This window comes from Notolepis coatsorum, assembly GCF_963971535.1.
Source record: "Notolepis coatsorum genome assembly, chromosome: 1".
In the NCBI taxonomy this organism is placed as follows: domain Eukaryota; kingdom Metazoa; phylum Chordata; class Actinopteri; order Aulopiformes; family Paralepididae; genus Notolepis; species Notolepis coatsorum.
Genome location: NC_140165.1, coordinates 237,658,309 through 237,668,362, shown reverse-complemented (window position 1 = coordinate 237,668,362; position 10,054 = coordinate 237,658,309). Strand labels below are relative to the sequence as shown.

The window sequence follows — 10,054 nt, the reverse complement described above, 5'->3', positions numbered from 1 at the left end:
ATGTGTGGCTGCCGCCTGGTGGAGATTTGAGCTCTACTGAACGCACCTTTCTAGTTAATTATGAATTTGCATTGGAGATCAGGGAAATAGTATGTTTTTGGTCAACAGCGAGATGTTTTTGTACCCGTTTGATTTAGGTCTATATTGTTTTAATTTTTCCAAGTCTGTCTGTGTATTTCCTTGAAGTTACGATTTTGCTGGTTGGAATCCCAATCCTGGCCCCAACACATAGAAGTCACCACATTTTGTGGTGCCATGCTAACATCTGAGGAGCAATTATTTTCCTGGAAAAATACGAATAGCCCTCAATATCCACCACTGATGTGCCCTTGAGCAAGGCACCTAACCCAAACTGCTCCAGTGGAGTTGCTCAGTGGCCGTCAGACTGAGGTGTACTGGGCAGCTCCCAGGTGTGAATGTGAGTGTGAAGCAGGGCGTTGCTGAAAACCTACCCTGGGTAAATAAAGGTAAAAATTATTCATATATATATATAAAAAAGGTTACACTATTGTCCCCTGAATACAATGTCTAAAAAGGAAGAAGAGGAATTCCTCCTCAGATACTGTTTTGGCTTAAAAAGATATTCAAAAACAACAAGGCATTTTAGCGAGATGTGTTCATGTGTTCATGAGGTGTTTAAGACCAATTGTTTCAGTGTCAGTGAGAAGCTGACAAGACCTCCCTTTTTCTTTCATCTCTTTCTTTCATTCTGTATTTTCACATTTTATATATATATTTGTTTTACTATTGTTGTGATGGTTTTCTCTCTTCTCTCTTACGCTCATTCCAACATTGGTAATATGAGGTAACTAATGCATGTTACGTCCTTGAGGGTGGCTACACTGAAACAGATCACACTGTCTGTCCAGTAGAATAAATACATGAACATCTTCCAATGTCATGTTATATGTGCCACAGGCCCACAGCGTTATGGGGGAGGGGAGGTACAGGTATGGGCAGGGTATTAGAAGAAGAGCAATTCAATTAAATCTGAATATAAAAAAGATTTGGGGGAAGAAAACAGTAAACAATATAATTAACTCTGAATATAAAAGCATGAGAAAAATAAACAGTATAAACAAGGTGCAGGTGAGGGTCTGTATCCTAACTGGCATGATATACGTCATACATACGTTATAGAGCAAGCAGGTTTTGTTGGTTAAGAGTCAGACACTTACAGTAGTGGTCAGACATTCCTAATAGTTCTCAAGTTCTGCAGCCATTGGTTCTCCAGCTGCTGGCAGGTTGTGGAGCCTGCCTGATGGCCGCTGGCATGAAGGACTGGCTGAGGTGGTTGGTGGAGTGTCAGGGTCTGTGTGCTGAACGTGCTCCTCATCTTGGCTAGCTCCTCATAGAGGGGTTGGGAGGGGTTCTCTTGTTATGTGCAACTTGCCTAGTGCGCACTGACTTCCATTGTCTCAGAATGGATTTGGTAGAGAGAGAGAGAGAGAGAGAGAGAGAGAGAGAGAGAGAGAGAGAGAGAGAGAGAGAGAGAGAGAGAGAGAGAGAGAGAGAGAGAGAGAGAGAGAGAGAGGAAGCCTGCAGAGGTGCAGAGAACTGTTGTCACGCACAAGCGCCGCTATTTACCAATAATGATTACAGACAGTAGCCTTATTTGAGAGAATAACAAACTTATAATACCATGTTTTATATTACACAACGGTTTTACAATTTTATTTAAAATGTGTATTATATTATATACATTTTCTATTATTTTCTATTTTATTTAGCTTTCTTTCCACGGACTGATTGATTGATTGAAAACTTTATTAACAGATTGCAGAATGGGTACAATACAGTAAAGCAACTGCTAAGAGGATGAAGACCAGAAAAAGACTTTCGTCTTGTTTACATAAGGGACCTCCATGTTCAATTAATCAAGACCACTGGTCAGACAGGCTGGTCTGAGACCAGCCCTGCAGAAAGCCCAGGCCATCCTTCTTGATGTTGACCACCCACTACACTCAGAGTTCTGTACTCTTCCCTTCATGAGTACAGATAATTCAAACTAACAGACACAAGCACACATTTTTTCAACCACTATTAGCTTGTTAAATAGAGACTAGAACCCATTGTGATGCACTTGACTCTAGACTAGCACCCATTGCGATGTTGTGTGTAGGTTTATGTCTGTTGTTGGCTGGGATCATAATACGGTTTGAACTTGAACTTTCAATGCCCACTCCCAGGCCGCATGGGAGGGTGTTTTTTGCCATCATTTGGAAACTGAAAGGAGCTTGACCATACTTGTCCATACTCCAAGGACATTCTGGATGAAACTGATTGCACGGAGAGACTCTTGGGAGGGTGTTGTCACCTGCCGGCTGGAAATGGCTTTTAAAATAAATAATAATTTGGAAACTGAAAGGAGCTTGGTCATACTTACATAAACATCCTGTGAAGTGCCCCATTGATGTTATGATTATATACTGTAGATGTACCTGCAATGCCCCTGTATTGTTTTGTATTGTTGTTGTGTATTTGACAAATAAAGAACTTGAACTTGAACAAGCGGGCGATACTACATAGGTTCGCTACTCAGAGCCTCCGGTAAGCAGCTCTCTGGCCCTTGTTTACAACATGGACATGTCATATTGTCGTTGATATACCTAATGCTTAAAACTAATTATTAATTAATTGTCCATTGAAATAATCCCTTTTCATATATTCATACTTTACATATAAATTTGATTTGATTTGATTTGAGAGAGAGAGAAGGAATGTGTGGCTGCCGCCTGATGGAGATTTGAGCTCTACTGAACGCACCTTTCTAGTTAATTATGAATTTGCATTGGAGATCAGGGAAATAGTATGTTTTTGGTTAACAGCGAGATGTTTTTGTACCCGTTTGATTTAGGTCTATATTGTTTTAATTTTTCCAAGTCTGTCTGTGTATTTCCTTGAAGTTACGATTTTGCTGGTTGGAATCCCAATCCTGGCCCCAACACATAGAAGTCACCACATTTTGTGGTGCCATGCTAACATCTGAGGAGCAATTATTTTCCTGGAAAAATACGAATAGCCCTCAATATCCACCACTGATGTGCCCTTGAGCAAGGCACCTAACCCCCAACTGCTTCAGTGGAGTTGCTCAGTGGCTGTCAGACTGAGGTGTACTGGGCAGCTCCCAGGTGTGAATGTGAGTGTGAAGCATGGCGTTGCTGAAAACCTACCCTGGGTAAATAAAGGTAACAATTATTCATATATATATATATAAAAAAGGTTACACTATTGTCCCTGAATACAATGTCTAAAAAGGAAGAAGAGGAATTCTTCCTCAGATACTGTTTTGGCTTAAAAAGATAATCAAAAACAACAAGGCATTTTAGCGAGATGTGTTCATGTGTTCATGAGGTGTTTAAGACCAATTGTTTCAGTGTCAGTGAGAAGCTGACAAGACCTCCTTTTTTCTTTCATCTCTTTCTTTCATTCTGTATTTTCACATTTTATATATATATATATATTTTTACTATTGTGATGGTTCTCTCTTCTCTCTTACGATCATTCCAACATTGGTAATATGAGGTAACTAATGCATGTTACGTCCTTGAGGGTGGCTACACTGAAACAGATCACACTGTCTGTCCAGCAGAATAAATACATGAACATCTTCCAATGTCATGTTATATGTGCCACAGGCCCACAGCGTTATGGGGGAGGGGAGGTACAGGTATGGGCAGGGTATTAGAAGAAGAGCAATTCAATTAAATCTGAATATAAAAAAGATTTGGGGGAAGAAAACAGTAAACAATATAATTAACTCTGAATATAAAAGCATGAGAAAAATAAACAGTATAAACAAGGTGCAGGTGAGGGTCTGTATCCTAACTGGCATGATATACGTCATACATACGTTATAGAGCAAGCAGGTTTTGTTGGTTAAGAGTCAGACACTTACAGTAGTGGTCAGACATTCCTAATAGTTCTCAAGTTCTGCAGCCATTGGTTCTCCAGCTGCTGGCAGGTTGTGGAGCCTGCCTGATGGCAGCTGGCATGAAGGACTGGCTGAGGTGGTTGGTGGAGTGTCAGGGTCATGTGCTGAACGTGCTCCTCATCTTGGCTAGCTCCTCATAGAGGGGTTGGGAGGGGTTCTCTTGTTATGTGCAACTTGCCTAGTGCGCACTGACTTCCATTGTCTCAGAATGGATTTGGTAGAGAGAGAGAGAGAGAGAGAGAGAGAGAGAGAGAGAGAGAGAGAGAGAGGAAGCCTGCAGAGGTGCAGAGAACTGTTGTCACGCACAAGCGCCGCTATTTAGCGATAATGATTACAGACAGTAGCCTTATTTGAGAGAATAACAAACTTATAATACCATGTTTTATATTACACAACGGTTTTACAATTTTATTTAAAATGTGTATTATATTATATACATTTTCTATTATTTTCTATTTTATTTAGCTTTTTTCCACGGACTGATTGATTGATTGAAAACTTTATTAACAGATTGCAGAATGGGTACAATACAGTAAAGCAACTGCTAAGAGGATGAAGACCAGAAAAAGACTTTCGTCTTGTTTACATAAGGGAACTCCATGTTCAATTAATCAAGAACCACATACAATACCCTCCACGGACCACAGTTTGGGAACCACTGTCATAGATAACACCTCAAAAATACCCAGGTTCAGGTGAGGTTTCTAGTGATCTAGGCTATTTTTCCTTCATGGAAATGTATGTAGATGTAATTTAAAGATGAAGATCTTTCATATGGCCATTTCAGACCAATCAAGTGATGATGATGATGATGATGATGATGATGATGATGATGATGATGATGATGATGATGATGATGATGATGATGAGCCCCACCCACACACACACACACACTCTTTATATTATGTATATGTTATATGTATTTAGGCTAGTGGTGATGATGGATCTTTCAAGGAGGCTGAGCAGTTTGGAGAATAGGTTCCTACTGCTCAGTCTGAGCTTTTATTGTCAATAGAGCAGACACTGCTATGTGGTGTCAGCACAGTCTCATATCTGTACTCATGCATAATATGTAAGGCTGTCAAAGTTAACGCGATATTAACGCGTTAACTCCCGATTCTATTAATGCCACTAATTTTTTTAACTCAAGATTAACTACACCTGAGACTTCACTCAGGTGTATTATTGATGCTCTCATTGATACTATGTTTGTTTCTGAAGTGTGTGTGTGTGTGTGTGTGTGTGTGTGTGTGTGTGTGTGTGTGTGTGTGTGTGTGTGTGTGTGTGTGTGTGTGTGTGTGTGTGTGTGTGTGTGTGTGTGTGTGTGTGTGTGTGTGTGTGTGTGTGTGTGTGTGTGTGTGTGTGAGATATAGAGAGAGAGGGGGGTGAGAGAGATGAGGAAGGGGCAAGAGAGAAAGAGATATGGGAGAGTGTGTGTGTGAGGGAGAGAGGGGTGTGTGTGATTAATCAGCCCTTGTGTGTGTGAATGTAACAAGTTCCTAACGTTTTCTTTCCCTATTATTTCATGCACACTTTATTCATTGTTTTAAATTATTATTTTCTTTTAAGTTATTTTGTGCATCACTCTGTTTTGAATTTGATGCAAATTTGCAATGCATGAGGGTCATCCTTTTGTGTTAAATGGCTGCATAAAGCAAGCATTTGTTGACTCGCATGTTGATAAGAGTATTAAAACTTGGAACTTGAAAAAGATCTGTTTAAGGTATAAAAAAAAAATGCGATTAATTTGCGATTAATCGCGAGTTAACTATGGACAATCATGCGATTAATCGAGTTAAATATTTTAATCGTTTGACAGCACTAATAATATGATTTAATTTTTGTATCAAGGCAAGAATGACTTGGAACCCACATGTCAAAAACATAGAGCCATTCTTAGGTCTGTAGGCCTATGCAGTCTGCATGGTGTTGTAGTTATCTAACATCAGGGTGTGGAGTTCACAGGATGTCTGTGTATGGATTTGCAGTCAAACTCCTTTCGGTTGCCAAATGATGTTGTTTATTAGATCTTGAGTTCGAGTTTTCATGTTCACTTTCACTTTATGCCTATAAATGTCCAGAGCAGAGGAGAGCAGATTGAGCAGAGCAGATTGAGCAGAGCAGACTGAGCAGAGCAGACTGAGCAGAGCAGACAAAACGCATCATGGGAGCACGTGAGTAGACTAAAGACTTTATATACGTATATGTATATATATTAGGGATGTCCGATATTATCGGCCTACCGATATTATCGGCCTACCGATATTATCGGCCGATATCGGCATTAAAATGTGATATCGGAAGATATCGGTATCGGTTTTCAATTTTTTTTTTTACATTTCTATAACCTTTATTTACCCAGGCAAGCAAGTAAGAACAAATTCTGATTTTATTTATTGTCAAAAGTATGCATAATGTTGTGTTAATTCCAAAACAAGATATATGTAATGTTAATTACCTGAAATTATTCCGTTTTTGGTGGGGGAAACCCTGCATATATCGGTATCGGTTGATATCGGTATCGGAAATTAAGAGTTGGACAATATCGTTATATCGGTATCGGTAAAAAAGCCAATATCGAGCATCCCTAATATATATACACATACACACATTTTTTATTAAACATTTAATAATTATGAACCTGTATAAGAAATAGTATTTTATAGGTTAACAGAGTAATACCTTTCTTGCACTGTACATTTGATTAAATATAATAATTTAATTCTTTTAATTTTCCCATGTCCGCCTCTCTCTTTCTTTCCTTGAAGTTATTCTTCTATTTCTTGGAGTGGTTGGAGCCCCGATCCTGGCCCCTCTTGCTGTGGGTGTGGCCAGCGTTGCTGCCATTGGAGCTGGGGCGGCGGCGGTAACAGGAGGGGTTGCAGGTAATGACCTTTACTGAAGTCTTTACAGTGAAATGGTATTTGAACTTTTCAGTAAAAGCTGTGCTATGTAGTTTTGGGAGAGACATTTGAAACTCAGAAAAGTGATACAATTATAATGATATATTTTCATAACAGAATAAACAAACAGAAAATGTAGTCAACAGCAATTTTGTTTTTTTTAAGAATATTCAATTGGCTTACGTTCACAGTACCTCAAAATGATTTTCTATTAATTTAGGATGACATAAGGTAGAATAATTGAATGAATTGCATTTATTTTTGTCAGGGACAATGCAAAAGAAAATCACTGTAAAAAGTTACAATAACAAGATACAGATGCATTGCATGTAGGATTTCTAGGCATGGCTAATTTTAAACCCCCGTCTCTGGTTAGGCTTTAAAATAGTGACATTCTTTACGTGATCATACAATTATTACATCACATTACAGTCATTTTACATGTGTTGCATATGTGTGTGTTCCCTGATTCATGGCAATATATGTGTATGTGCATAATGTTTATAGGTGTGTGTGTAGGCCTACTATAGTCTTATGTAGTAATATGTAAGTATATTTGTCTATGTTGGCCTATATAGTAAACATCTCCTCAAACTTCATAGTGCACCTTTAATAAAAAAATAGAACAGAGAATAAAATGAGTTCCTTAGTCGTCTCTTTTTGTCAGTGTTGAACAGTGTTTCCCCTGTAATGCATGGAGTGTTAACCTCACGTGACAGACTCAGGATCAGACCTGAACACCACAGTAACGTCTCTGTGATCTCCTTCTAGGGGCAGTCAGTGCAGCTACGGCGGTGGTGACTACTGTGGCGTTACTGTGACGAGCAGGAGGAGTTACATCATCGGACTGGCCACAGAGGCACCCGCTACACAGGAGAAGCACAGGAGCAAACCCTGAATCATAGAAGAAGAAAACTAAACAACAGGGAGGGGAGGAGTACGAGGCCGGGTCACCTCTCTGTTTGACCTTGTTGTGATGCTTTTCTATGTCTTAAATAAAAATGATATTTTATCCTATCGTTGTCTTTCTCTCTTACTGAAATAGGAGATAAAGTTACTACATCTACACCATTGTTAACACTGTCGCCTCAGAGCATGTGGTGCATTGGTTAACACTGTCGCCTCACAGCGTGGTGAGAGGCATTTCATTTTTCAATGCGTGTGTGTGTGTTCCTGTGTGTCGCCCACCTTACATGTGTGTGTTGCTGCATGGCAAAATAAATAAGTGCCCCCCACTGGTCGGTCTAGGGAGCCCTGAAGTCGAACAGATGCTTCCTCCGACACATAGGAGACAGCCAACAGAATCTTTTCACCTGACAGCGCGGACTCTCATTGGCGAAGTCTAACGTGTGGGAGGTCACACTACCTCCGCCATTTACCTCCCTCGCTGTGCAGGCGCCCTGACCGACCTGTAGGAGTCACTGTTTACAACGACCAGAATACCACCCCACCGGCTTCCCTCCCGCTGACTCTGCCAATTGAGCCAGTATGACGGCCGGCCAAGCCGGGGCAACGCTGACAGCCGGATTCGATACCAGTGTCTCTTGCGTTGGTGACGAGCGCTTAGTCCGCTGCGCCACCCAGCCGCCTATGATAGTGCATCATTGAGATATTATACCATTTCATTTAGAGGGCTGTCATGACTGTGTGGTTCATATAGTCTGATAAGATCTGTGAACTTTGATTCAGCTTTGTCATTATGGAGCCTCTTTTGAACTATGACTTCTTTTTTAGTTTTAGTAAGGGTTATTTGGGCATCAAAGAATATACAGTGGTGGTCAGAGAGAGGTAGCTCAGTTATTGAGATATTGTTGATGTTTAGCCCAGTTGTCTAATGTATTACCATGTCGGTGAATTGCATTTGTTATATGCTGTAAAATAAGATTTGCAAGCTCTATAGCTTTGGAGTCTGCTTTTTTATTTACATGAATATTCAGGCCTCCGTTTAGGATCACCTTATCGTATCTGGTAACACATAGTGAGATCAGTTCAGAGAACTCTTGTATAAATAATGGTGAGTGTCTAGGTGGGCGATATATTGTGACAATTAAGGTTGATGCAGTTTTGAGTTCAATGGCTAGATATTCCATCGACATGAACTCACCTCGTTCTGTGATTCTAAACAAAATGTTTTAGGACAAAGCGGCTGCCACCCCTCCTCCTCTTCGGTTCTTTCTGAGCAGTTGATGAAAGTTAGTCTGGTGGACAGGTCTCTATCATTATTGATGTAGCTGTGTCGTTATTAAGCCATGTCTCCACTAAGCAGATGCAATGCAAAGTTATTTTCTTTAATCAGATCATTGACTAAAAAGGTTTATATCACAAAACTATAAACTTGTCTTGCCATAATTCATTTGGTGTGAGAGTTATTGAGTTAAAAGAGTAAATATGTATGATGTCATAATGATGTCATGCACATGTCCTAATATACTAACCTACACTGTAGCACTCAACACTTTGATGAACATTGTTTACTCAGCTGATAGAGTTGTGCCCTTCCTGATGACTTGTCGTACAGAACTTGTAAGTCGCTTTGGATAAAAGCATCAGCTAAATGACTAAATGTAAATGTAAATGTAATGATATATTATCATATTATTATATTTTATATTGTATATTATTGCCATTATAATGTATATTATTGTAAGCAGTAATATATTCAGCTCAGTGAAATGAGGAAAATGAAGAAAGGAAAATATCAAAGTCAATCAAACGGGACACAGTTTTCTGGTATAGCACTGCAAAAAAAGATTTACACAAACTTAAAATTTTGCAGAATATGGCTGCACGCTTGGTTCCTCTGTAGCAGGTGTAGGTGGCATGCATGTGAAACTCTCCAGGTTGAAAGTGAAGGATACTCAAACTAGGCCCAAAACCTTAGCGTATATTAGAATTGTATATCGAGACATGACCATGAAACCAGGCAGGTTACACATGAGCATGTTGTATAATAAATTATATGTATTATTAATAGTTTAGCTGTGAATTGATTTCACAGTTTTATGTTGTTTAGGTTTGTGTGGACCACAGGAATATTAGAAGATTAGCCATTGTGGTAGCTAAAGGGGATCCAAATAAACAAACAGGGTACTTAGTACAACGTACTTAAGCCTTGATTGCTTTAGTTTTTAATAATAATAATAATAATGTAATAATAATAATTACACTGAGCTGTGTTTATCACTTCCTGGAAAATACATCATAATGATATTTTTGG

General features: G+C 39.4%; 1 long non-coding RNA gene across 1 annotated transcript; it reads left to right on the top strand.

The window, feature by feature from the left end:
• Window positions 1-5,978: 5,978 nt before the first annotated feature.
• On the top strand, window positions 5,979-7,854 carry LOC311237324. The gene is made up of 3 exons (XR_014620273.1): window positions 5,979-6,108; window positions 6,703-6,819; window positions 7,609-7,854. It is a non-coding gene; the product is annotated as an uncharacterized lncRNA (long non-coding RNA).
• The last annotated feature ends 2,200 nt before the right edge of the window (window positions 7,855-10,054 follow it).